This window comes from Lithobates pipiens, unplaced genomic scaffold (genome assembly GCF_037356315.1).
Source record: "Lithobates pipiens isolate NorthernLeopardFrog02 unplaced genomic scaffold, aLitPip1_a1.2 Scaffold_22, whole genome shotgun sequence".
In the NCBI taxonomy this organism is placed as follows: domain Eukaryota; kingdom Metazoa; phylum Chordata; class Amphibia; order Anura; family Ranidae; genus Lithobates; species Lithobates pipiens.
The window spans coordinates 330,400,902-330,426,295 of record NW_027507784.1 but is presented as its reverse complement, the minus strand read 5'-3'; positions in this window follow the sequence as shown (position 1 = coordinate 330,426,295).

Genomic DNA, 25,394 nt, shown 5'->3' with positions numbered 1-25,394 from the left:
CGTGCAGCGGGCGAGCACGCACATTGGCTTCCCCCCTGCCATGCATTGGGCAGGCACACGCGCCTGCTCTAGCTGTTTAAAGGGCCAATGTACAGCTACGGCGATTTGCGGGAGAGAGCCGACCTGCCGCTGTATAATGACGTTGGCGGGTCAGTTCGTGGTTAATACAACGGGGTTCTTGGTAGGTGAATCCACAAATCCTCCGTCCCTTCTGCAGAAGAATAATTGGGAATAATTCTCCTCTGCCCAGCTAACAATGCAAAGCACAAAGACGACTCCCGATGAAAGACTTGTGTCACTGGAACCCCAGGCACATTTTTTAAAGTTACTTTTTGTGCTGGGAAAAAAGATATAAACTTGTATTTCTAAACAAATTGACATCTGTAATAGAGACCGCAGTCTGTCATCATGTTAAAGTACAACTAAATCCAAACTAGAACCTCATAGAAGAATTAACATGTTAATGTCATTTTTTTTTTTTTTTTTTTAATCTGCAGCCTTTCATAACCACTTCAATACCGGGCATTTTCACCCCACCACCCCCACCCCCACTTCCTGCCCAGACCAATTTTCAGCTTGCAGCGCTGTAACACTTTGAATGGCAATTGCGCGGTCATGCAACACTGTACCCATATGACATTTCATCATTTTTTTTTTCCCTCCACAAATAGAGCTTTCTTTTGGTGGTGTTTTATCACCTCTGCGGTCGACTTTGAAAAAAAAAAAACACATTTTTTTTTTACTTTTAGCTATAATAAATATCCCAATTTTTTAACCACTTGCCTACCGGGCACTAACACCCTCTTTCTGCCCAGGGCATTTTTCAGCTTTCAGCGCTGTGGCACTTTGAATGACAATCGTGCGGCCGGGCTACTCTGCACCCAAACAAATGTTTTATCATTTTCTTCACACAAATAGAGCGTTCTTTTGGTGGTAATTAATCACTGCTGGGTTTTTAATTTTTTACAAAAAAAAAAAAGAAAAAAGGTTTTTTACTTTTTTTCTGTCAGTAAATTTTGTAACTTTTCGTCTTCACTGATGTGCGCTGATGAGGCGGCACTGATAGGCTGAACTGGTGGGCACTGATGAGGCGGCACTTATGGGCACTGATGACGTGGCACTGATGAGGAGGCACTAATATGCCACACTTATGGGCACTGATAGGTGGCACTGATGAGCACTGATAGGAGGCACTGATAGGTGGCAGTGGCGGGCACTGATAGGCGGCACTTGTGGGCACGGATAGGCAGCACGGATAGAAGGTAAAGATGGGCACTGATGGGCATTGATGGACAGCAGTGATGGGCAGCACTAATAGCAATAACTGATTGCCAGCACTGACTGGCATGGCTAATGGGCACTGATTTGTGGCACTTGTGGGCAGTGGTAGGCACTGATTGCTGCCATTGGTGGGCACTGTATGCTGGCATCGGTGGGCACTGCAGCACAGTGGTGTAGTGGTTAGCACTTTCACCTAGCAGCAATAGGGTCGCTGGTTCAAATCCCGACCACGACACCATCTGCCTGGAGTTTGCATGTTCTCCCTGTGCCTGTGTGGGTTTCCTCCGGGTACTCTGGTTTCCTCCCACACTCCAAAGACATGCTGGTAGGTTAATTAGACCTTGTCTAAAAAAATTGGCCTTAATATGTGTATGTCAATGTTGTATGTGTTTGTAAGCGTGTCAGGACCTTACAGGGTAAAGGACCACACAAAAGCCGCAGATGGACTCTGGTGGCAAGAAAGTGCCCTGAGGCAATTCAGTTAGCATAGGTAGCACTATACAAGTCACTCACTCATTATTGTGATCAGGGCACTGATGATCAGAGCCCTGATTACATCCCTAGATGTCCACCTGTGAGGAGATGCCGCTGATCGTCTCTCCTCTCCTCACACTCTGTCAGTGTGAGGCGAGGAGAGCCGATTACCACCATCTCCGTGTTTACATGTGACCGGCTGTGACTGGACACAGGGTTAGAGCCGGTTCACACAGCGGGCGATGCGAGGCGACACGACTCGCCTCGCCTCGCTCTCGCAAGTCGCCCCCGTTCTGTACAATGGAACCATTCTGAGAGGAGCGACTCCAGTCGCTCCGACTCAGAAAAAAGGTTCCTGTACTACTTTTGGGCGACCTCGGGGCGACTTGCATTGACTTCTATACAGAAGTCATCTGCAAGTTGCCGCTGAGGTCGCGGCAGGTCGCGGCGAGGCAAGTCGGAGTCGCCTCGCCTCGCCTCGCCTGCAGTGTGAACCGGCCCTTAGGGTTAGGTTATAATAAATGTTGCCAGCTCGCTTCCGGGTTTGAAGCATGCATGCTCACCTCCACTGACCTGTGCTGTGGTTGGACATATCAGAATTTTGTCCGGTCCTAGTCAATAATTGATGGCTGATCTGCTGTGTCCAATCACAGCACATAGTTCTGTGTGTGCAAACATTTTTGTAGCACATTCCATAGCCTTTTGTGGATGTTGGATATCCTGCACCCCTCCTTCATCAAGAACTCAATGATGGCATGTTGCTACGGCTTGGAATCCATTATCTACTACCGGTGATGAGAGAAAGAATGAAGAGACAGAGAAGGAGAAGAAGGAGGAAGGGAAGGGGAAAGGGGGAAGGGGAAGCAGAAGGGGAAGGGTAAAGGGAGGAAGGGGAGGGGAAAGGGGAGGGAGAAAGGGGAAGGGGAAGGGGAGGGAGAAAGGGGAAGGAGAAGGGGTGGGAGAAAGGGGAAGGAGAAGGGGAAAGGGGGAGGGAAAGGGAAGGGGAAAAGGGGGAAAGAGGAAGGGGTAGAAGAAGGAGATGGAGAAGGTGAAAGGGGAGCAGGGGAAGGGGGAGGATAAAGGGAAAGACAAGGAGAAGGGAAAGAAGAAGGGGAAGTAGAAGGAGATGGTAAAAGGGATGAAGGAGAGAGGGAAATGGGGAAGGGGATGGGAAAAGAGAAGGAGACAGAGAAAAGGGGGGGGGGGCGGAAAGGGGAAGGGGAAAGGGGGAGAAGGGGAAGGGTGAAAAAAGAAGGGATAGGAGAAGGAGACTGAAAAGGAGAAGGGAAAGGGGGAGGGGAAAGGAAAGGACAAGGAAAATGGGAAAGTGGGGAAGGAGAAGGGGAAAAGGGGCAAATGTAAAGGAGAAGGGGAAAGAGATGGAGAAGGGGAAATTGGGAAGGGGGTTGGGAAGGAGAAAAGGGGGGGGAAGGAGAAGGGCAAAGGGAAGGGGAAAGGGGGAGAAGGGGAAGGGGTAAAGGAATGGGGTAGGAGAAGGAGACGGAGAAGGGAAAGGGGAGAAGGAGAAGGGGAAGGTGGAGGGTAAAGGGAAGGACAAGGAAAAAGAGAAGGGAGGTAGGAGAAGGGGAAGGGAAAGTAGAAGGGGAAGGGGAAAGGGATTAAGGAGAAGTGGAAGGATTAGGAGGGGAAAGCAGGATAAGGAGAAGGGGAATTAGAAGGGGAAGGGAAAAGGGATGAAGGAGAAGAGGAAGGAGAAGGGGGAGGGGAAGGAGTAAGAGAAGGGGGAGAGGAAGGAGGAGGAGAATGGCGAAGGAGAAGGGGAAGGGGAAGGAGAAAGGGATGGGTGAAGGAGATGAAGAAGGAGAAAGAGGGGAAGGGGAAGGAAAAAAGAAGGAGAAGGGGGAAGGGAAAGGGGGAGGGGAAGGAGAAGGAGAAGAGAAGAAGAAAGCGATAAAGAAGGGGAAAGGGGGAAGGAGAAGGGGAAGGGGGGTAAAGGGAAGAAAAGGGGAGGGTAAAGGGAAGGGTAAAGGGAAGGGGAAAGGGAAAGACAAGGGAAGGAGAAGGCAAAGGGGAAAGGGGGGAAGGAAAAGGAGAAGTGAAAGGAGTAGGAAAAGGCGGAGGGGAAGGAGAAGAAGCGGGAGGAGAAAGGGAAAGGGGGAAAGAGAAGAGGAAGGGGGAAGGAGGGAAGGGGAAGGGAAAAGGAGGAGAGAAAGAGAATGAGAATCAGTGGCTACTGCTTGAAATCCACTATTTACCTGCAATAAAAAAAAAAGGAGAAAAAGATTTACTATAGAGGAAGACCTTTATAAAAAGTCAGGCAGACCACAAGTTAACAATCACTGATATAGATAATGTACCTATCTGAGTAGTAAAACCTAATTTATTTTTTTATAAATGTAAAAGAGGGCAACATAAAACTGGTGCGATTTTTGACACTGTTTTTGATAAACAAACGCATCAATATTTGTTTCAATGGATATACAGTTGTAGTAATTTGTCAATGAATTCTCAAATTGCTTATCAGATATGTTGAGTGTTATGAGTAAGCGCTGTCTATTCTCATCTGTGCTCTATGCTCCTTGTGCTGTGATTTTATTTTACTTTGGATTTTTTTGAATACATCAATAAAGAAATCAACATCCTGACGGAGTATGTGGTCATTCATCTTTATTTTCATCAGATATTTTGGCTCTAATTTTGCCCTTCCTGTGCTCCATCCTTAAAAATAATTGCTCACAAATACAGGTCCTACAGATATAAATGAAGGAATAAGGCGTGATTGTGAAGTGCAGGATAATTTTCTTTGGGAAGGTAAAACTTATAAATGTCCAAGCGACAGAAGGAGAAAGGGAAGGGGAAAGGGATGAAGGAGAAGCAGAAGGGGAAGGGGAAAGGGGAGGGGGTGGGAGGGAGAAAAGGGAAGGAGAAGGGGGAGGAGAAGGAAAAAATGGGGGGGGAGAAGGATAAGAAGGCGGAGAAGGGAAAGGGTAAAGGGAAGGAGAAGGGGGAAGGAGAAGGAGGCAGAGAAGGAGAAGGGGAAGTAGAAGAGGAAGGTGGAGGAGAAAGGGGAAGGAGAATGGGAAAGGGGGAAGTAGAAGGGGAAAGGGAAGGGGAAGGAGAAGAGGAAGGATACGGGGGAAGCACAAGGAGGAAGGGAAGGGGAGGCAAAGGAGAAGGGGAAATGGAAGGGAAAAGGGGGGGAAGGAAAAGGGTAAGGGCAAAGAGGAAGGGGTAGAAGAAGGAGACGGAGAAGGGGAAAGAGGAGCAGGGGAAGGGGGAGGGTAAAGGGAAGGACAAGGAGAATGAGAAGGGGAAGAAGAATGGGAAGTAGAAGGAGAAGGGGAAAGGGATAAAGGAAAAGGGAAATGGAGAAGGGGTGGGGAACAAGAAGGAGAAGGAGAATAGGGAGGTGAGGGAAAGGAGAAGGGTAAGGGGGAAAAGGAAGGGGTAGGAGAAGGAGAAGGGGAAAGGGGAGAAGGGGAAGGGGAAAAAGGAAGGGGTAGGAGAAGGAGATGGAGAAGGAAAAGGGGAAAGGGGAGGAGGAAAAGGGGAACGGGGAGGATAAAGGAAGGACAAGGAAAAGGGGAAAGGGGGAAGGAGAAGGGGAAGTAGAAGGGGAAAGGGATGAAGGAGAAGGGGAAGGATTAGGAGGGGAGGAGTAGGAGAGGAAGAAGGGAAAAAATAAAATAATTTCTCACAAATACAGGTCCTGCAGATATAAATGAAGGAATAAGGCGTGATTCTGAAGTGCAGGATTTTTTTCTTTGGGAAGGTAAAACTTATAAAAGTCCAAGAGACACGTACAAATTTTGCTCGGCCCCATGTCTTCGTTAAGTGTAAATGCAATTTTACAAAAATTTTTATGTAAGCTTATGATTTTGTGTTGGGCCACATGCATAGCCATCTTGGGCAGCATTCGGCCCATGGGCCTCAGGTTGGACACCCCTGATTTAAAGCATACTTGTTCCACGACTCGACAATATTGACCAGCATTTTCAATGAGAAATGGAAGCCCTTGTGTATTTTTTTTTTTTTCTCATGACACATTCCCTGCATCGAGCCAGTGTTGCCTTTTCTTGCGGTCGGCCTCTGTTCTTGTAATTACGGTTTTATGAGTCCAAAACGCGTCTCTTCAGACCTCCATCGACCACTTTACAATTTCCGGCCAATATTTACACTTGAGCGCTTGTGTTGCCTGTTTTATGTAAAACGAAAACCCCTTTCCATAAACATGTACATAAATACATAAAACCAAAACCAAAGGGCAGGAGTGTAAACAAATGTATCAACTTTGAGATACCGCAATGTTTTTTTTTTTTTTTTTTATGTGTTCCAGTTGGATCTGTGTTATATACATTAGAACAATTCCGATCCCCCCCCCCCCCCCCCCCAATTCTTTCCCGACAAATTCACAGCCAGATGCCTGCATTATTTTACAGCATGTATGACAGGAAGTAATATTTGTAATTTCCCATTCGGTGTCCCGGAATGCCGAGATTCCTGTGGTTTGTCTCCGGGTAGACAAGCCCCGGGTCTATTTATAGTTTGTGGTTCACGCCAAATTAAATGGCTGAATGTATGTTTCTGGGCAGTGGGCGGCTGCAGAGAGGACCTACATGTTTGTGTTGTTTGTGTTATTTTGTCGTAGATCCCAGGGCTGAGGTTACTTGACTTCATTAAGAGTTGATGATTGCTCGTGGCTGGTGCCAAGTTGGAGTAACCATTTTTGTGTTTAAAGCAGTATTAAACCTAATTTATTATAGTGCAGCTTACCAATTCTTAGATGTGATGGCTGCATTTGTTTTTTTGTTTGTTTTTTAGGCTTTCTTTCTTCTGTTTCTTCTATTTTCATCTGGTAATCCAGCCAGCAAGTTTGTTGTTTTTCAAAAGCACAAGCTCTGAAGCAGAGTGTATCAGCGTACATGGATGAGACAAACCATTTAACAATGGTAGGGGGGTGGTAAAGTCAGCTTTATGACTTGTACCTACAGATATGCCTATAATAAGGCGTATCTAGAGGTAGAGTGAATATCTCCTAAACGTGTGCTGTGTACTGTTATGGTAAAACAAATTAAAAAATAAAAATAAAATTATTTTTAAAAAAAGCAATCCGATCGCCCTGCTCACGCATAAATGGAAACATGCACATACGGCGTACACATGTACTGTATGTAAACAGCAATTGCACCGCATGTTAGGTATCACCGCACACATCAGAGTGAGAGCAATAATTCTGGGTCCATCATTCAAGGTTATCCCAAAACTGATATTCCTTTAGAGGCATTTGAAGTGTTGCCTATGGACGATTTTGGGTGCCATCGTTTTTTGCCATTTTTAAAGCTGTGCTGAATTTTAAGGATTGACATGTTTGGTATCTATTTTCTCAACACTACCGCATCTTTTAAAATGGATGATATATTGTTTTTGTGTGCACTTAAATTAATCTTAGGGTCCGTTCACACAGATTTTGTCAGTTCCGTTAAGTAGGGGACATGTAAACAGTTTCCTAGCTGAATTGAAGCTGAATGAGACAGATGTCAGTTTTGCAACAGGCATTCCCGTTCAGTCTCATTCTACATTTTGACAGCAGACAAATTTTACTGAGCCTGTTACTACAAGTGCTGCTGAGCCTGTTACTACAAGTGCTGCTGAGCCTGTTACTACAAGTGCTGCTGAGCCTGTTACTACAAGTGTCACTGAGCCTGTTACTACAAGTGCTGCTGAGCCTGTTACTACAAGTGTCACTGAGCCTGTTACTACAAGGGCTGCTGAACCTGTTACTACATGTGTTACTGAGCCTGTTATTGAAAGTATTACTGAGCCTGTTACTACAAGTGTTACCGAGCCTGTTATTGCAAGTGTTACTGAGCCTATTACTGCAAGTGTTACTGAGCCTGTTACTACAAGTGTTACTGAGCCTGTTATTGCAAGTGTTACTGAGCCTGTTACTACAAGTGTTACTGAACCTGTTACTACAAGTGTTACTGAACCGGTTACTACAAGTGTTACTGAGCCGGTTATTGAAAGTGTTGCTGAGCCTGTTAATGCAAGTGCTGCTGAGCCTGTTACTACAAGTGTTACTGAGCCTGTTACTACAAGTGTTACTGAGCCTGTTACTACAAGTGTTACTGAGCCTGTTATTGAAAGTGTTACTGAGCCTGTTATTGCAAGTGTTACTGAGCCTGTTACTACAAGTGTTACTGAGCCTGTTACTGCAAGTGCTACTGAGCTTGTTACTGCTAGTGCTGCTGAACATGTTACTACAATTGTTACTGAGCCTGTTACTACAAGTGCTGCTGAACAGTCCGTCGAAAGCTTGCGCGATGACGTGTACAGCACGTACGACGGGACTAGAAATAGGAAGTCCAATACACAGCAATGCAACCTTTCGCCGTGTAAATCCTTTCTGAGCATGCGCCATTCTTAGTCCGTCGAACTAGCCTACTCACGAGCGGATTGTCCGCTGAAACCAAAGTATGACGGACAGTATTTCGGAAATTCCGAAATACTTAGTACGCCAGACTGCACGCTGAAAAAGTCCGCTGAAGTCCACACACGAGTGGACTGTCCGCTGAAATGTGTTTCGACGGACTAAGTAGGCCATACAGTCCGCCCGTGTGTACGTGGCTTTAGGGTCCGTTCACACAGATTTTGTCAGTTCCGTTAAGTAGGGGATATGTAAACAGTTTCCTAGCTGAACTGAAGCTGAATGAGACAGATGTCAGTTTTGCAACAGGCATTCCCGTTCAGTCTCATTCTACATTTTGACAGCAGCCAAATTTTACTGAACCTGTTACTACAAGTGTTACTGAGCCTGTTACTACAAGTGCAGCTGAGCCTGTTACTACAAGTGTTACTGAGCCTGTTAGTACAAGTGTTACTGAACCTGTTACTACAAGTGTTATTGAGCCTGTTACTACAAGTGTTACTGAGCTTGTTACTACAAGTGCTGCTGAACCTGTTACTACAAGTGTTACTGAGCCTGTTACTACAAGTGTTACTGAGCCTGTTACTACAAGTGCAGCTGAGCCTGTTACTACAAGTGTTACTGAGCCTGTTAGTACAAGTGTTACTGAATCTGTTACTACAAGTGTTATTGAGCCTGTTACTACAAGTGTTACTGAGCTTGTTACTACAAGTGCTGCTGAACCTGTTACTACAAGTGTTACTGAGCCTGTTACTACAAGTGTTATTGAGCCTGTTACTACAAGTGCTGCTGAGCCTGTTACTACAAGTGTTATTGAGCCTGTTACTACAAGTGTTATTGAGCCTGTTACTACAAGTGCTGCTGAACCTGTTACTACAAGTGTTACTGAGCCTGTTACTACAAGTGTTATTGAGCCTGTTACTACAAGTGCTGCTGAGCCTGTTACTACAAGTGTTACTGAGCCTGTTATTGAAAGGGTTACTGAGCCTGTTACTGCAAGCGCGGCTGAGCCTGATGCTGCAAGTGTTACTGAGCCTGTTACTACAAGTGTTACTGAGCCTCTTACTACAAGCACTACTGAGCCTGTTACTACAATTGTTACAGAGCCTGTTACTACAAGTGTTACTGAGCCTGTTATTGAAAGTGCGGCTGAGCCTGATGCTGCAAGTGTTACTGAGCCTGTTACTACAAGTGCTACTGAGCCTGTTACTACAAGTGTTACTGAACCTGTCACTACAAGTGTTACTGAGCCTGTTATTGAAAGTGTTACTGAGCCTGTTATTGAAAGTGTTACTGAGCCTGTTATTGAAAGTGTTACTGAGCATGTTACTGCAAGTGTTACTGAGCCTGTTACTACAAGCACTACTGAGCCTGTTACTACAAGTGTCACTAAGCCTATTACTACAAGTGTCACTGAGCCTGTTACTACAAGTGTCACTGAGCCTGTTACTACAAGTGTCACTGAGCCTGTTATTGAAAGTGTTACTGAGCCTGTTACTGCAAGTGCTCCTGAGCCTGTTACTACATGTGCTACTGAGCCTGTTACTACAAGTGCTACTGAGCCTGTTACTAAAAGTGTTACTGAGCCTGTTACTACAAGTGTTACTGAGCCTGTTATTGCAAGTGTTTCTGAGCCTGTTACTATAAGTGTTACTGAGCCTGTTACTACAAGTGTTACTGAGCCTGTTACTACAAGTGTTACTGAGCCTGTTATTGCAAGTGTTACTGAGCCTGTTACTACAAGTGTTACTGAGCCTGTTACTACAAGTGTTACTGAGCCTGTTACTGCAAGTGCCACTGAGCCTGATGCTGCATGTTTTACTGAGCCTGTTACTACAAGTGTTACTAAACCTGTTACTACAAGTGTTATTGAGCCAGTTACTACAAGTGTTACTAATCCTGTTACCACAAGTGTTACTGAGCCTATAAGGCCCAATTTACATTATTATTTCAACATGCGATTTTCATGCAATTCTGCCTGTTGCTTAGGGTCCTTTACGAGTTTGTTGCTCGAAAAGAAGTTCCTGCTCCTTTTTAAAGGACAAACTTGATTTGTGAAGGCGCAGCAAAGCCTAATTGCGTTTGGGGTGCCAGTAAAGGATGCGGCGTGCTGAAATTGCCATGCAATTTGAGATTGCGGGCAGAACTGCATTTGTCCTGCGATCCCAAATCGCGAGATGTGAATGGGGCCTCACTGCAAGTGTTACTGAGCCTGTTACTACAAGTGTTACTAAGCTTGTTACTGCATGTGTTAACAAGGATGTTACTGTAAATTTTACTGAGCCTTTTACTACAAGCGCTACTGAGCCTGTTACTACACGTCCTACTGAGCCTGTTACTACACGTCCTACTGAGCCTGTTACTCCAAATGTCAACAAGCCTGTTTCTACAAGTGCTACTAAGCCTGTTGCTACAAATATTACTGAGCCTGTTACTACAAGTAATGCTGAGCCTGCTACTGCATGTGTTACTGAATCTGTTACTACAAGTGCTACTGAGATTGTTACTGCCACTGATACTGCACCTGTTACTGCAAGTGTTCCTATATATGTGCCTACAATTCTTCTACACCTGTTGCCATAATAATACTAGTGCTAATCTCAGTGTTATTAGTCTCCAGCAACCCTGTTATTCTCTAAACTGCATTCTTCTAAATACATATAGTGCCCGTTCACACTGCCGCGACTTGTCAGGCGACTTAGCTGACTGAAAAGTCGCGCTCCGTTCTGTACTATGGAACCGTACTCAAGTCGCTCCGACTTTGAAAAAGGTTCCTGTACTATTTTTGGGGCGACTTCAGGCGACTTGCATTGACTTCTATACAGAAGTCGTTTTGCAAGTCGGCGCTGAAGTCGCGTGCAGGTCGCGTCTGTGAGTCGCGCTGCAAGTCGCGTCACCCCTGTGTGAAAGGGCACTAACTCTTAACCCTTTGCGGACTCTGGGGTTTATTTACTAAACCCTGGAGAGGTAGACACATTTGTACAATAGTGGCCAACTCTTGGAACAAGTACACAGAGTACTACAGTACACAGAGATGCAGGCAAAAGATATTTTAGCCACCTTACCCCTTTAAGAAGAGAAGATCGGCAAGACAGAACAGTTGATGTTTCAGGGGTCTTCAGGGTAGGATCCCTGTCAGGACCCAGGTCTGAACTTAGGAACTCTACTGTGTCTGGTGGTGTCTCTTCTTGCTGAGCCACCTGGAATGCTGGACAGCTCCCTGGACAATTCCTTGGATGATCTTGCTTTACACCTAGTTTCTCTTGAACCTTGAACACTTTGTTCCTCCCATGGACTTCCTGATTTAAGCCATGTCTCTGCACTTCCCGTTTGCCAGATTATTGTGGTCTCTCCAGGCAATATCTCACTCTTGTCACTCCTGCTACCCCTGCATCTTGGCTACCATTCATTGCCAACCTTTGGCTTATTCCTTGACTAGGCTTCTGCTTCAGCCAAACCTGCAGCAAACACTCATTACTGACCTTTGGCTTGTTTACTGACTATGCTTCTGCTTGATCCCTACCTGCTATATCTGCTACTGGACCCTGACTTGCCTACCTCCCTGTGAGGCTATCCTGAGGACCGTGACTTGGTACGTAAACACAGCAAAACCCATCTCCACCATCAGGATCTCTGGTGAATACCAGTTAACCCCCCTGGCGGTATTCCCGAGTCTGGCTCGAGGTGGAATTTCAGTACCATAAGCAATAACCCCGAGCCAAACTCTGGATCACATTGCAGGATACAGAGAGAGTTACTTACCTTGTCCCCTGGATCCTGCGATGTCTCCCCGCTGTGTGTGCACTAGCCGTCCTCCACTCCATTCACACAGTGCTCGAGTGCCGCTGAGCTCCGTTCCCTGCGACGTTGCGACGCACGGGAGCGGAGATCGGCGCCAAATTCAAAAAAGTAAAAACACACAATACACATACAGAACTGTAATCCTACAGATTAAGTACTGTATAAAAAAATTACACACCCCTTTGTCCCTAGTGGTCTGTCCAGTGCCCTGCATGTAGTTTTATATTATAAATACAATTTTTTCTGCCTGGGATTTGCAGATTGTCCATAGCAACCAAAAAGCGTCCCTTTATGTCAAAAGTGATAATAGACCAGCTAGAAAACAGCGATAATAAATTAGAATCACTTGCAGAATTGAGCGATAGAGATTTCTGGGGAAATTTGTCATCAAACACTAAATCTAATGACAGCGACAATTCTGCAACTGAGCAAATTTCAGTTTTTGATTTGATTACATTATTGAATATTTTTTATTATTATTATAGTATTATTTTTTTATAATTATTTATAGTTATTTATTATATTATAATTTATGATTTTGTGTTTCAAACTACTATCATACCCGGGGTGAGTTATTTCTAATAAAATGCCAAATTTCCATGCAAAATAATGGTAACGCTTTCAGCACCGAAAATCTGAAATAATCATACCGCCAGGGAGGTTAATACTAAGATTCAGGTGAGCCAACGTCATCCTCAAGGGTGACCTGCTTGTATACTTATCCTGCTGGTCAGTGGAAGCCTCTCTACTGCTATAGCTACTGGTCTCCAAGTGTAACTCCAGACCATGAAAATCCCTCTCTCAAGGCAATATAGTTTTGATAAGAAACTGCCATTTCAGGGGCCTCGCAGGGACAATTTTTCAAATGTCCCTTCACTATGCTTCCTTCGGAAAGGGACCCTGTGGGGCCCCAAAACATAATTTTTTATACCTTTTGTAATAATATCTTCATAACAAACACATGGCATGCAATTATTTAGAGTACTGGTGACTTTGCATCCCTAAAATAATTACCGTATTTATCGGGGTATAACACACACCGGCGTATAACACGCACCCCAAGTTTAGGAGGGCATTTTAAGGAAAAAAGTTTTAGGAGGGAAGTTTAAGGATAAAAAAAATTACATTTAAATGCCAGTCAATGCAGCCTTATCAGTGTGCATCTGCAGCCTTGTCCATAATTGCAGAATGATCAGTGTCATTTGCAGCTTGCCCACCGCTGTTTGCAGCTTTGCAGAGTGTCATTTGCAGCTTGCCAGTGTCATTTCCAGCTCGCCCAGCGCCGTTTGCAGCCTTGCCCATGTTTAAATATCCCGCCGCCGAGACAGACCGAGCGAGCGCTGCCGAAAAAGACCGAGCCGACTCTACTGTGTACTCGGCTTGGCTCGGCTCGGCTCGGCTCGCAGTCCCGCCCAGTATGGGCGGGACTGCAAGCCGAGCTGAGCCGAGTACACAGTAGAGTCGGCTCGGTCTTTTTCGGCAGCGCTCGCTCCAGAAACAGCAGGGAGGCGGGACTACGAGCAGAGCCGAGCAGATGGCTCGGTCTTTTTCGGCGGCGCTCGGTCTTTTTCGGCGGCGCTCGGTCTTTTTCAGCGGCGCTCTGTCTTTTTCCGTCGGCGCTCGGTCTTTTTCGGCAGCGCTCAGTATTTTAGACAGTGGGGATCGGCGTATAACACGCACCCACGACTTTCCCCCGATTTTAAGGGGGAAAAAGTGCGTGTTATACGCCGATAAATACGGTAATGACTTGTATCTATTCAAATGAAAGATATATAGAAATTGTCCATCATCCTTATGTATTGTGTGTAGATGTTATGGTTTTACTTGTATTTTTACCTTATAAGTGTAGCACGGCACCCTAAGGGACTGCTTGGATTTACCTGCTCATCTGCACTGCCATGACCTGATGAACATATCAACCCCCCTGACATTCTAGGTTCAGACATCTTTGCAATGCCTTAAAGCAATAAGTCAGAGAACTCTGTGCGTTTATGTTTTGATAACGTTTACTAGAACAGTTCAAATAAGATATTGTCACAAAGAGGAGGCAAAAGATCTGCTGAGTTATTGGCAACAGTGCCAACTCAGCAAATGAATTCCCCCAAATAACACAAGCCAAGATATTTGTAGGTAAAACAGTCTATTATATTACACAAGTGCAGTGAAGCTCTGCTTGCACCTGGTAGGATAAACACAGTTAAATGGTTATACTGACACATTTCTAAAGGGGGAAACCTCGGATAGCCTATGAACCTTTGACCCTAATGAGAGGTCAGACTTAATGGCAATGGTATAAGGGCCCTTGTAGCAGTAATGACAGTAATGCCCCCCGTTGCAGATCTGATGGTCTTCACCGGCAGTAGGAGCTCATTAATTATATTCAATAAGGTGTAACAGCAGGCAATAAGGTTTCTTGAAATAGTAGAAGCTAAAGGTGTCTTTGCACAGTGCTCAAGATAGGCTCAGCAAAGTACTCCCAAGGTAAAGATGTCTGTGCAAAGTGTCCCAGTGAATCCATGACAAAAGGATTTGTAAAGGTGGGCAATTGCCCTCTCACCAAAGAACCAGGCCGATTTAATGCCCTCCGGACAGCAGCTCCTGTAGCGACATGTGTGCATTGGGTCCGCTGTATCGATCTCTTGACACGAATCTCAGAACACAGGTTGGCAGGTGACCGAAGTGGTGCTGAATGGATGTCTGATGAACAGCAAGTAGTGTCAGCCCCCTCTCATCCGGGTTGGAATATCCTACACCGCGTGGTAGGCTGTGACCTCTCTCTCTCCATGCACCGAAAGGTCCGTCTCGCGTCAGGACCAGGAGGAAGAGAGCGTAGGGCAGGGCTTTGCTTTCTTATATAGTTCCTTCCAGCAATTTTTCTGATGGTAGCAAAGATCCCTGGGCTATATAGTCCATGTACAGAGTCATGCAAAGCAATAATCAGTCTAAGGAACTACTCATCTCATAATCCCTTTAATTTGCCTCACAAACATGATGTCAGTTGATAACACTGGGCACTAGAGGGACATGCGATGTATAGAAATACCAGAGGATCGCTGTACTTTATAACTGTAGTCCACATTGCTACATCAGGAAATATGTTGAAATTGGGAAATATCAGCAAAACCTGTGAAGGCACAGATTTACAATCCAAGTTGATATCTGTACTGTTTATTGGGCTGGAAACCAAGTAGCCAAACATCTGTAGGGATGGAGAGAGCATGAAACCAAGGCACGGATTGGAAAGCGGAGGATTGGAAAAACCAACTCATAAATCGTCCAAGTCAATCCAGAAGTGTACAACATGGCAGGATTTTGGCTCAGGGCTGTCCACAAATTCCTTATTTCTGTCGTTCTAAAAATCAATCAAAATTCTAAAAATAACAGCCGTCAAAAAAAAAAAAAAAAAGAACGTCTTCTCCCCTTGGCAATACATCAAGCGGCTGCTTTTTTCTGCTATTTTTAGCGGTTGGGACCTGCGTTGGCTGTTTTTTTGGAGTCAAAATATTCCTGGATTATTTTTTATTCCTCCACGGCGGTTTTCTTGAAACAACCGAGCATATTAATAGGTGTTTGGCTCGGATCTCAATGAACTGGCTATCGGGTAAGATGGCGTTCCGTTCGCGGTGATTAATGTCCGTGTTGTCGCGTTGGATGGAGGAATTTTTTGCCTCATGTTAGCACATGAGGTCATTATTACAAACAGGCAGTCTGGTACAGAATTTGGAAACATGGAATGTGTGTGTGGTATGGAAGAGCTGATGGAAAGCACAGAGGGCCGGATAAGCAGGATTGTGACCTTAATTCATTATTATTATGCAGTGGTTTCCAGTCCTGGATGATGACTTCCTCACTTGTTCTAAAATACAGGTCAAGCCTTCTGAAGATTTCACTTCTTTATTGAAGGGTTTTTAAAGGAGAATTCTAGATACGGCATGGTTGATCTAATGTTTTCACAATTCAGTAGGGCAGCCACTTGGCACGGGGACCCAAGAGGCGGTGGAAATCGCTGGATTAGCAGTGCCTACTTCAGTGATTTCCAGCTTTCATTGGCATCAGCCATGTATTTAATATGCATAGTTACATTGGTCCAAGCTGGACCAAGAACTACCGACGATGCTTACATTATGGTTCTCCAAAACAAAATAAATTATTTAATGTGGATAACCTTACAACAAAGTTGAAGGTTAAGGAGAAAAGATTCAGGTGCACGATAGAGGTGATAGAGGTGACTCTATTGGATTGAGTTGAGTTGAGTATAAAACATTACTTTACAGGTAACATTAGCCATCTGGTCTCCCCTTTCCCCCACTGCCCTGGTGCCCCCCATCTCTTTCCTTCCTTCTTTCTCATGCTTTTTCCAATTCTTTACTGGTTATGAAGCATACAATGGGCCTGGAGGGTGTCTTTGATTTTTTTTATAATGTTCTGGATGTCTGTGAGTATCACCAGTTTCTTCTATGAAACATTTACTGAAAATTATTGTGTTGTTTTTCACCCAGGAATGTGTTGCTATTGAGATTTTGTGACCGCTTCCATGTCCTTGTGCAAAACTTTTAACTAATTTACAAATAAAAAAAGTGTAAACTGCATAATAGTTCTAGTCCCTCAATACTTTTTATCCCTTGTGGCCTAGGGGTGGCACCTATTATGAGCCCTCCGGCTCTGGCAGATATTAGTCTGTGTTTCCCTATATTAGTAGTAATCAATACAAATTTGACCTGTTTCGCAGCGCTGGAGTATTTAAAAGCTCTGGGGCCGACCTAAAATGTTTTAAATACAATTCTGAGTTTTAAAATTTAGAATGGGCCCAAAGCTCTTCCATAATGTGTGTGTGTGTGTGTACCTTATAGAACAGCCAGTGGTCAGTGGAAGGTATTACATTAATGCTCATTGCTCATATAATCTCACAAATCCCAACCCTCCTAATAGAGACTAATGCATTTATAAACTCTGAATTCTGACTTTGGCAACACAGAAATCTGTCTTTGACAACTCAGAATTCTGACTTTGGGAGCTCAGAATTCTGACTTTGAAACTGAGAATTCTCAATTTGAATCTGAGAATTCTCACTTTAAAACTGAGATTTCTGATTTGTAATCTCAGCATTCTGACTTTGAAACCTGGAATTTTGACTTTGAAACTTGGAATACTGAATTTGAAACTTGGAATTCTGACTTTGAAAACCCAGAATTCTGACTTTGGGAGCTCAGAATTCTGACTTTGGGAGCTTAGAATTCTGACTTTGGGAGCTCAGAATTCTGACTTTGAAATGGAGAATTCTCAATTTGAAACTGAGAATTCTCACTTTAAAACCGAGAATTCTGATTTGTAATCTCAGAATTCTGACTTTAAAACCTGGAATTTTGACTTTGAAACTTGGAATACTGAATTTGAAACTTGGAATTCTGACTTTGAAACTCAGAATTCTGACTTGGAAACTGCTATTTAAACTCAGAATTCTGAGTTTCAATCTCAGAATTCTGAGTTTCAATCTCAGAATTCTGAGTTTCAATCTCAGAATTCTGACTTTCAATCTAAGAATTGTGTTCAATTAATTTTAGCATGGCTTGAACTTGTAATCTCAGAATTCTGACCTTGAAACTCAGAATTCTGACTTTGAGCCTAGATTCACACATACGCACCGCAGGTGACGATCATATGCCATGTCTGTGCAATGCGAGTTCAGCCATACAATTGTATGGCTAAACTCGCATGAGATTCGCAGAAAAAAAAGTGCTGGGACTTTTTTCCCCCGCACTGAAATCGGATCACATAGCTGTTCTCACCTATGTGATCCGATTCCTGTGCGAGTTCACAGTTCACACTGAGATCTGTGAACCGATTTGGGGGGGTCATTAACAATGTATTGACACCCGCAGCGGTTCGCAGAGGGCAGTGTGAACTGCCTGCGGGAGAAATGAGATGCAGGAACCGGCGCTGTGATCGCGCTGGTTTCCGCATCGCACAAGTGTGAACCTAGGCTAAAACACAGAATTGTGTTTACAACATTTTAGGATGGTCCCAGATTTTTTCCATATTTGAGAACTTCCTTTACCTCGGTGTAGTGGAAAGTTTCCTGTGTCCTCCACCAGTAATAAACAAAAGCTAACTTGCCAGGTATGCAGATCTCAAGTGGCATAATAGAGGTCAATAAGTACCTTGGTAAGTTGCCATCATGCAGGACTACTCCAAATTTTTTTATACCTTTGTTTGTAATCAGGAATCCAACATGTCACCTCCACCACAGGGTATATATAAAATATGAACTGCAAATACAGTAGTGCAAAAATTGGTTCCACCAATTTTATTCAAAAATATTGTATAAAATGTAACATTTTATAACTTAAAATTCTTAACCAACCAATTTGTACCAGCTGTGGGGTGAAATAGAACACATTTTGAGCTGTGTATGGCCATGTCTTAGGCCATGCTCCCAAAAATGATCCATCTGTTTGTCTAGCTATTGTTCCATTGACACCTGCTATTCTTTTTATTGTTGTTATTGTTTTTCATTTGAACATAAGAAGTTTTTTCTATTTCAGTCAAATGTCATTACAGCTCAAATTATTTACCAGATCCGCTCTGAGCTAAGTGCCGACCAACTCTGCAACTGTTTGCCTGGAATCACATAATGTTTTCTTCTACTCAGTAAATGAAGGACAGTAAAAATGATTCATTTCTATTCATGTGTGGAAACTCAGGCTTATATTCCAGAATTGATCTATCTATCTATCTATCTATCTATCTATCTATTTTTCTTTCGAAATTAAATTATATAATCTTTCTATAGATCGATTGTTCTATCTATATTATATGATATTGTATAAAATCTCTCTCTCTTTCTCTTTCTCCCCCCTCTCTCTTCTCTCTCTTGTTCTTTCTCTCTTGTTCTTTCTCTCTCGCTCCCCCCTTTCTGTTTCTCTCTCTCTTCCCATCTCTCTCTTTCCCCATCCCCCTCTTTCTCTCTCCCCCCTCTTTGTCACTCTCTCTCTTTCTCTCTCTCAATTCCCCCATCTCTCTCTCTATTTCTCTTTCTCTCTGTTTCTTTATGGTTTTCTCTCTCGCTCTCCTCCCCCTCTCTCACTCCCCTCACCCTCTCTCTTTCTCTCCCCACCTCCCCTCCTCTCTTTCTCACTCTTTCTTCCCTCTCTCTGTTCCTCTTTCTCCGTTCCCCCCTCTCTCTGTCTTTCTTTCTCTCTCAGTTTTTTCTCTCTCTCCTCCCATCTCTCTCTTTCTCTCTCTATGTCTCCCCCCCCCCCCCCATCTCTGTTTCTCTCTCTCTATCTCCCCCTCTATTTCTCTATCCCCCTTCCCCCCTCTCACTTTTTCTTGCTCTTTCTCCCCCTCTCTGTTTTTCTCTCTCTCTGTCTTTCTCTCTCTGTTTCTCTCTCTCTCCCCCCTCTTTTTCTCTGTCCATGTCTCTTTCTCCCCACCCCCCACAATTTCTCTCTCTCTCTCTCTCTCTCTGTGTGTGTTTCTCTCTCTCTCTGTGGTTCTCTCTCCTCTCCCTTTCTCTCTCTCTCTCTGGTTCTCTCTCCTCTCTCTTCTCCCTTTCTCTCTCTCTGTCGCTCTCTCTCTGTCTCTCTCCTCTCTCTGTCTCTCTCCTCTCTGTCTCTCTCTCTCTCCTCTATCTCCTCTCTCTCCTCTCTCTCTGTGTTTTTCTCCCCCCCCCCTCTCTTTCTCTCACTATCTTTTTCTCCCTCCTCCCTCTCTCTCCCTCTCATACTATATTTTACTTTTATATGATAAAATCTGTATATATTATCTGTAGCGGCCAAAACCCTTGGCAGGGCGGCCTTAACTTATCTCTGTCTCTCTCCTCTATCTCTCTGTCTCTCTCCTCTCTCTCTCTCCTCTCTCTCTGTCTCTCTCTCCTCTCTCTCTGTCTCTCTCTCTCTCTCTGTCTCTCTCTCTCCTCTCTCTCTTTCTCTGTGTTTTTTTCTCTTTCTCCTCTCTTTCTCTGGTTCTCTCTCCTCTCCCCCCCCCCTCTCTTTCTCTCACTATCTTTTTCTCTCTCCTCCCTCTCTCTCCCTCTCATACTATAGTTTACTTTTATATGATAAAACCTGTATATATTATCTGTAGCGGCCATAACCCTTGGCAGGGCGGCCTTAACTTTTGGGCTTAACGGTTACCTCCGCTTGGCTTGTTCTTCCATGTCTAGGGGTTCCCAGGGTTATTACCCAACAACTTTGGACGCTGACACCATAAAAGTCCTTTAGAAAAGGTTTTTATTTGCAGGGGTAACATCCAACAAACAGTCTCGTATGGAAAAAGAGGGCAAGGGTGAAGAAACTCAGGCACCTTGAACTGCTAATATCAGAAAATCTCTAATATCACCCAGAGAGTAGCCACTCGCAGCTGGGCGCTTCAAAGCTGAACAAATCTCTAGCCAGAGATTATGTCAGTCAGCACTTTGATCCAGAACTTGTGATATCTTTGACCTTGAGTAACTGGTAACAGAAGTGAACAGGAACCTTTTCCCTCAGTACCTGGAATGTGCTCGGTCTCCTTGACAGCACTGGAAAAAGCGTGGATTCATCAGTGTCCTTCACAACTCAGCAACCAAGCATTTCTCAGGATGGCAGCTTGTTGGTCCTCCTCCGAAGAGTCCTCCCCTGGTCACTTACATGAGCTGCGGTGCCCCTCCAAGCCGAGAGCGCACCCGGACACCTTGAATTCTCCCTCAGTTTATGAGACTTGGGAACAGACGGATCCCTACCCCAGACCAGGTGGGTCTATTGGGGTCAGCCAACCGAAGCATGTTGTGGAGCGACAAACGCTCCTGTGACCGGGACCCCTCATGGGGCAACCCCCGGTCCTGAATCAGGAACAGACCGCTAGGGCCTCACGAACGAACCCCCGAACACGTGACTTCAACATCTTAAGTACCCTTCCCCAGACTCCTCAGCGGGGCCCGGCGCACCCACTGATTGGCTCCGGGGAAGCTGATACCCAAAACGTCCAACCAGGTTTGGTTCTGAGCCTGTCATGTGATCCTCACCTTACACATGACCAGGCAGAACTCTAATACAGCCCAGCCAAATTGATGTCAAAGTTAACCTACATAATCAGCCCTCAGAACCCCTTTACTGTTCTGAGGCAAAAACTAAATTTGTACATGACAGACACTTTGTCTAAACTCTAAAGTGTCATTGCTACATATCTATCTATATTTCTAATCCTCATTTTCATTCTAAATATTAAGGCCAAAACATCTTTCTTTCAGTTTTAGATAGACATTTTGTAGTGTAAATACTTTGCTCTAGTTTGCATTTGAAGTCTATGACCCCACTGGAGAGATTGCACTTCACTTCCTGTCCCTGGGACAACAGGACAATAAATAATGGGAGTGGTTATCATAGGGAGAGGCAACCACACAATAATAATATCCCAACAAAGATTCTTGCCTTTCCCCCATTAGTTATTTGATGGAGGTTGTAGTTGGAGGTAGAGTTCTTCTTTAACCGCTTCCAGACCACCGGCAATACATTTACTGCAGGGGGGCGACACAGGCAGGCTGGATCATGTACCTGTACTTCAACCAGCCTGTTCCGGGTTAGGGATGAGCAGCGTGCCGCTCCTGTGATCGGTGGACACAGCGGATTACACTTACCGGTAGATGAGTACCGGGTAGCATGTGATCGCTATGATTGGTCATAGGGATCACATGATAACAATGTAAACAAACTGGCGCAAATGGATTTTCATTCATAAACAGCTTGTTTACGGTTGTGATATGTGATTGGTCCAAAGCAATCACATGGTACCTGGCTGCCTGCACCATGTGATTAACTGTAACCAATCACAGATAACAACCATAAGCAAGCTGTTCATGAATGTTAACCCATTCATGACAGCTAAAACGTATTACTTATCCCTGTATGAGCATTAACAGTGTAAAAAAAAAATGGTCACCCCCCCTCCCCCCCGCCACAGTAGTAAAGCATTGCTGTGGTGAACTACTCTGATTTATTTACTTTATTTATTTCAGGTACTTAAATAGCGCCTTCAATTTATGCAGTGCTTTACATATACATTATACATTCACATCAGTCCTTGCCCTCAAGGAGCTTACAATCCAAGGTCCCTAACTCACATTCATACATACACATACTAGGGTCAATTTAGACAAGAGTCAATTAACCTCTTGATGAAAAGATGTACAAAAAAATATATAAAAATGAAAAAAAAGTTTCAAAAATATTTAAAAAATGTAATAAAAATGTATTTATTTATTTTACATACAGTCACCAGTCAGTGTGATTACCCTGATCACCTGATCAGCTATATCAGTCAAAATATGAACCTGTACTGCACTAGTGACAGTAAGTGAAAAAAAAAAAAACGAAAAAAAAAAAATCTATTTTATTTAACCACTTGAGGACCGCCGTATTGCCATTGTACGTCAGCACAATGGCACAGGCAGGCATAATCACGTACATCTACGTGATTGCCTTCCAGCGGGTGGGGGGTCCGATCGGACCCCCTCCCGCTGGTTACGGCGGTCCGATTCGGTCCAGGAGCGCTCCGTGATGAGGGGATGGCCGTTGGTTTTCGGCCACCCCCTCTGGATCGCTCCTGGCCAATGAGAAGCTTCCTCCCCTGTGTATTGTTTACACAGGAAGGAGGAAGTGATGTCATTCTCCTCGGGGCGGTCTTTTTGACCGGACTACGAGGAGAACAGTAAAAGTAAGTGTGCACCAACACTACACTGACATGTAGGTACACACAGGCACACAAACCCCCCCCGATCCCCCCCCCCATCGCCCCCCGATCCCCCCCCCGCCCCCCCTCCCCCCCCAGTCACAGTGTCACTGATTGCATTGATCATTTCTTTACTGATCAATGCATTCAGTGTCAGTTGTGACAGTAAAAACTGTCAGGACAGTTAGTGTTAGGTCCAGGGTAGCCCCCTATCACCCCCCAATAAAGATTTAACCCCCTGATTGCCCCTAGAGTTAACCCTTTCACCCCCTTTTGCCAGTGTCACTAAGCGATCATTTTTCTGATCGCTGCATGTGTCGCTAGTGTCGCTAGGTAGCTAGTTATTTTTTTAGGTTCACCGCCAGGTTTTTATAGCGCTAGGTACCCCGATATACTACCCAATAATGTTTTTAACCCCCTGATTGCCGCTAGTTAACCCTTTCACCCCCTTTTGCCAGTGTCACTAAGCGATCGTTTTTCTGATCGCTGCATTAGTGTCGCTACAGTCGCTAGGTAGCTAGTTATTTTTTTAGGTTCACCGCCAGGTTTTTATAGCGCTAGGTACCCCGATATACTACCCAATAATGTTTTTAACCCCCTGATTGCCGCTAGTTAACCCTTTCACCCCCTTTTGCCAGTGTCACTAAGCGATAATTTTTCTGATCGCTGCATGTGTCGCTAGGTAGCTAGTTATTTTTTTAGGTTCACCGCCAGGTTTTTATATCGCTAGGTACCCCGATATACTACCCAATAATGGTTTTAACCCCCTGATTGCCGCTAGTTAACCCTTTCACCCCCTTTTGCCAGTGTCACTAAGCGATCGTTTTTCTGATCGCTGCATTAGTGTCGCTACAGTCGCTAGGTAGCTAGTTATTTTTTTAGGTTCACCGCCAGGTTTTTATAGCGCTAGGTACCCCGATATACTACCCAATAATGGTTTTAACCCCCTGATTTCCGCTAGTTAACCCTTTCACCCCCTTTTGCCAGTGTCACTAAGCGATCATTTTTCTGAACGCTGCATCAGTGTCGCTAGTGTCGCTAGGTAGCTAGTTATTTTTTTAGGTTCACCGCCAGGTTTTTATAGCGCTAGGTACCCCGATATACTACCCAATAATGGTTTTAACCCCCTGATTGCTGCTAGTTAACCCTTTCACCCCCTTTTACCAGCGATCACAGTATAAGTGTCACTGGTGACGCTGGTTAGCCAGTTAGTTATTTAGGTTCCCCGTCAGGTTTTTATATAGCGCCAGGGACCCCCATATACTACCTAATAAAAATTTGAACCCCCTGATTGCCCCTAGTTAACCCTTTCACCACTGATCACCGTATAAGTGTTACGGGTGACTCTGGTTAGTTTGTTTTTTATAGCATTTTATATTCAAATCCGGAAGGCAGTGCTTGGTTTTCGGGGTCCCGTACGTGGCTAGGCTCCCAAAAAGTCCCCCACATGTGGTATCCCCGTACTCGGGAGAAGCAGCAGAATTTATTTTGGGGTGTAATTTGACTTCTGCACATAGCATGTGTGAGCAATATATCATTTAGTGACAACTTTGTGCAAAAAAAAAAAAAGTTTGTAATATTCCCGCAACTTTTGGCAAAATATAAAATATTCCATAGACTCAACATGCCTCTCAGTAAATAGCTTGGGGTGTCTACTTTCCAAAATGGGGTCATTTGGGGGGGTTTTGTGCTATTTTGGCATTTTATGGCCTTCGAAACTGTGATAGGTAGTGAGGAGTTAAATCAAAAATTTGCACCCTTAGAAATCCTGAAGGTGGTGATTGGTTTTCGGGGTGCCGTGCGCGACTAGACTCCCAAAAAGTCCCACACATGTGGTATCCCCGTACTCGGGAGAAGCAGCAGAATGTATTTTGAGGTGTCATTTCACATATGCCCATAGCATGTGTGAGCAATATATCATTTAGTGACAACTTGGTGCAAAAAAAAAAAGTTTGTAATATTCCCGCAACTTGTGGCAAAATATAAAATATTCCATGGACTCAACATGCCTCTCAGTAAATAGCTTGGGGTGTCTACTTTCCAAAATGGGGTCATTTTGGGGGGTTTTGTGCTATTTTGGCATTTTATGGCCTTCGAAACTGTGATAGGTAGTGAGGAGTTAAATCAAAAATTTGCACCCTTAGAAATCCTGAAGGTGGTGATTGGTTTTCGGGGTGCCGTGCGCGACTAGACTCCCAAAAAGTCCCACACACGTGGTATCGCCATACTCGGGAGAAGTAGCGGAATATATTTTGGGGTGCAATTCCACATATAACCATGGCATGTGTGAGCAATATATCATTTAGTGACAACTTTTTGTAAAAAAATTTTTTTTTTTTTTTTTTTGTCATTATTCAATCCCTTAGGACAAAAAAAATAAATATTCAATGGGCTCAACATACCCATCAGCAATTTCCTTGGGGTGTCTACTTTCCAAAATGGGGTCATTTGGGGGGGATTTGTACTGCCCTGCCATTTTAGCACCTCAAGAAATGAGATCGGCAGTCATAAATTAAAAGCTGTGTAAATTCCAGAAAATGTACTCTAGTTTGTAGACGCTATAACTTTTGCGCAAACCAAAAAATATACGCTTATTGACATTTTTTTTACTAAAGACATGTGGCTAAATAAATTTTGCCCTCAATGTATGACTAAAATTTAGTTTATTCGATTTTTCTTATAACAAAAAGAAGAAAATATCTTTTTTTTTCAAAATTTTCGCTCTTTTTCCATTTATATTGCA